The sequence below is a fragment of the Triticum dicoccoides genome, chromosome 3A (genome assembly GCF_002162155.2).
Source record: "Triticum dicoccoides isolate Atlit2015 ecotype Zavitan chromosome 3A, WEW_v2.0, whole genome shotgun sequence".
Lineage (NCBI taxonomy): Eukaryota > Viridiplantae > Streptophyta > Magnoliopsida > Poales > Poaceae > Triticum > Triticum dicoccoides.
In genome coordinates, this window is record NC_041384.1 from 25,267,400 (window position 1) to 25,271,335 (window position 3,936).

General features: G+C 50.2%; 1 pseudogene; it reads right to left on the minus strand.

Annotated features, from left to right (window-relative positions):
- Positions 1-2,645: 2,645 nt before the first annotated feature.
- Positions 2,646-3,578, minus strand: LOC119271799 (annotated as a pseudogene).
- Between the last annotated feature and the right edge of the window lie 358 nt (positions 3,579-3,936).

Below are 3,936 nucleotides of genomic sequence, written 5' to 3' on the forward strand. Positions count from 1 at the left end.
TGTTTGTTGTGTGCATTCTAGTCATGTAGATGTCGTGTGTATGCTCATTGTGTTTGTATCCCCTGGATGCTTTATTTTGAGTTAGGAACACCCATCCTTTGTCAAAAAAATGTATTTAGATGTGAAAGTGTTCTTCTGCTAGAGCTAGAACTTCTAAAGATTTGATTCCATGCCTACATGCGAGAGCTAGCCCATAACGGAGTTCCATTCTAACTCAAAAGGTTATATAGAAGCAACATTGTTCATATGAAGGTGATGAACTGATGATTCAGGTTTTATCAACTACAAAAAAAGATCACCTCGGTAATTAAATTTTGGATCTTGCACGCTGACATGCTCAGCGGGACCTGTGCGTAACACGCGAGGCCAAAATGCCGCAACAGCCGGTTTAATTTCCTGCTGTAAGGGTCACACATGGGGTGCATGTATGCATTCTTCGTGTGAAGTGAATGTAAAGAGAGACGGGGTGTGACTAGCCCGAACAAAATTCCACCCAGAGTGCAGTAATATACTCATGACTACATACATGGCCATCAGATGATCTAGGCATCCTCGTCTATATATATATAGTCCATGACAATCGTGTGGGAGCTATAGCTTTTAGTGGAAGCGCAAAGTCTTAGACTTAGTGCTCTATTTAGCTATATATACTACTTAGCTATATATACTACTTCTGTGAGATGTTGGAGTGAAATATATAGTCCATCACAACGTGTGGGAGCTATAGCTTCAAGTGGAAGTGCAAAGTCTTAGACTTAGTGGACTATATATTTAGCTATATATACTACTTTTGTGAGGTGTTGGAGTGAAACAAACAAGCCAGATGCTCTCCTATATGACTGGTACCATGTGTGATCCCTACTGTATCAGCTGGCTGGAAGCCATTTGGACTAGAATCTAAGTGCACACGGTGCATGGATAGTAGATCATTTTGTATGACCTCACCCACATAGTGACTACTCAGCCAACGGTGATCACTCTATGATGACGAGACTTGCGCCTTCCACCATGTTACTCGCGCAGCACCGGCATGTCCCGGTAGCATGTCCATGAACTTCTACAACTTTACCTGTGTCTAGCCTCACCGTCTCAAGCACCCCAGTCTCTGTCGCCACCAGCCAACAACGGCAAGAATATTTAGCCTTTGAAGGTGACTTAAATGGTGTAAAATTTTCACTATCCAACCGAAACGATGTGGTCTTCCGTTATCCTTTGATAAAAAGAAGTGACTTTTGGTTGGAAGCATCGAAAAGCCAATGTATCTTGGGCTGATTGTGGGTGAAGTCAGATCTGAGATAGCGCAATAAGAAAACTTCAGAAGAGAAGTTAGTCCCTCCGTCACGGCTTGGAGGCATGGTTGTGACGGTGCATCATTAGCGGGTGCCTCGGGACGATTTGTGTGTGGCCATGGCGCCGGTCACGCAGCGATGTGACCTCCTCTACCTTTACTTGTCTTCATCGTCGGTCCAAAGGGATCTGGCCGGTGGGTGTTGCCTCGCGGTGGCTTCCCAGCGGCAGATCAAGTATAGAAGGAGACGGTGTCCTAGCTGCTGAAGTGGGTGAGGATGCCACCATCGTCAGTGGCGCCCGTGGGTATCGTTTTCCTGCTTGGAGGCGATGGTGGGGGCGTGCCTCGCTCCATTGTTTTCGGGGGAAACCTCAGATTTGGAGGAGGCTAACATTGACGGCGGCGCCCATGGACGTCGTAGCCCTCGTTGGAGGCGTTGAGGGGCCTCCTGGATCGGTTGATGGCGATGTCTTCGTTGTCACCCCCGTGGGGGCATCATCTTTGGAGACATTCATCAGCTGGACGGACATGTGGACGGCTTGGTGGTTGGGCGTCGGTAGGGGGTGGTGCGGTGCTTCATCCTACACATCGATGGCGGCGGATCTCGGCGGCCTGGCGCAATGGAGACTCAACGTCCGATGGGTGGTGATGGAATCGTGCAGGAGGATGATGTTGTCTAGAATCATGGTGGCGTCGATGACAGAGAGGCCTGGCATGGTTGATGCGTCAGTATTTGATCTGAGGATGGATCGATGGATGAAGGAGGTGACCGCCCTTGTAACATGCGCATGTGGTGCCCACTGAAAGTGCGCCGGACTGGTGTGTAACCCAGTCCAGGTATTGTGGCTTGGATGGGGCATCCGGCATTAGATGTTAGGTGTTGGTGCGATGTCTATTTGATACTTGGACATTTGGCACCCCTTCATCACAGGGATAGGAGTAGCGACAGGTGTTGCCAAGATGGCAGCTTCAGGCTTACTGATGTATTACCTTGTAAGGGCTTTGTGAATAATTAATAAAATGATTGCATGCATCGCCCAGATGCAGAGGCTGGGGGTACATCCTCATTTTCAAAAGAAAAAGTTAGTTCTAAAAGTATATAAGTTGTTGGTCGAGAGCCCTAACTTGCCCAGACAAGTGTTCACTTGCTCCGGTGGCACTTGACTATTGCCATGTCGACATAGTATATGCAAAATAGCCCTTTCATTAAATATAAAGTTGAAAATCCACTCTCGAAAATGTCATACAACCACATTGAAGAAGAGAGATGTTTTTATAATTTCTTAAAAAAGGACATGTCATCATCGTGATACACACAGACAAAAGGAGCGAGATGTATTGGTAGGTTTGCTGACACCTAGCAATACCCGCCACATGTCCACTTGTGCACCACCTCATCCAACATGGTCGTGGCGGCACCTCCCTCAAGGAGAGCTTCCGTGGCCACCTTCTGCATCGCCGCCACCTTAGCTCTTACCTCTGTGCCTTCGCGATGGCCAACCATCACCTCCCTCACTGCCACGACGATCTCCTCCTTTCTCTTGGTCGCCGGCTCTCGTATGGCTACCCTGACCCCTTCGATCAGCAAGACAACATTCTGTCATTGCTCGCGTAGAGCAGCCATGCGACCATGGGCACGCCGTGCACCAGGCTCTCCAGGACCAAGTTCCACCCGCAGTGCACCAAGAAGCATCATGTAGCCCTGTGAGCCAGTACCTTCGTCTGCGGCACCCACGATGGCACGAGGAGGCCGGCATCCTTGGTACTCTCCACAAACCCCTCTGGGAGGTAGGCCAGGGGGTCCTTCTTGCTCTCGGTGTCGTAGTAGTTGGCGTTCACGGCCCCCTCGTCGCTCGGGCTCCGCACCACCCACAGGAAGCGCTGCCCGCTGAGCTCCAGCCCAAGCGCTAGCGCAGGCATATGCTTTGTCGGCAGCAAACCTCCAGAGCCAAACAAGACGAAGATGACTGACTTGGGAGGCTGCCGGTCAAGCAAGTCCAGGCAGGCAGCGCACGGCTCGCCGCTGGCGTCGGCACGTATGAGACTATGAGTGGACCGATGTTATACACCGGAGGGCGGCCGAGCTTGGGGTGAGAGAGCACCCTGGCGGCGTCCTTCTTGAGGCCTCGGCCTCGTGGTAGCGCTTAGCGTGGTGCAGCATCGACCGGTAGCAGGGGTCATACTTGTCCTGGATCGGCGGGATGGGCAAGCAGTCGGGCAGCCTGACGGGCTCGAGGAGGTCCAGGAACTCGTCGGGCATGGAGTTGTCGAGCTCCGGGAGGTGAAGCATGATGAGAGAGAGGCTTAGAGTAACATACGTAGATACCTTATCACAGTATAAATGTTACGCTAATATGTGTCATGCATGGCAACAAATAAGATCATATATAAAACTATGCACTATGAAGGTGATATCATAGACTACTATCGTGCACGAAACTAATATATGATACTCTCCAATGTGAGTAGCCTCACAAACGCATCTTCGTCGTTCGCCCCCTCGGGACAACACTGCTATCCCCCGTGAAGCTCATCCATCTTTCCATCTACAACCTTATCTTTTCACCGACCTCTCTTCCCCGCTTGTTTCTTCCTCATCTTTTCACCTTTCCATCTCATTCGTTAAGCTAGCTAAGAAAAAGCAGAGC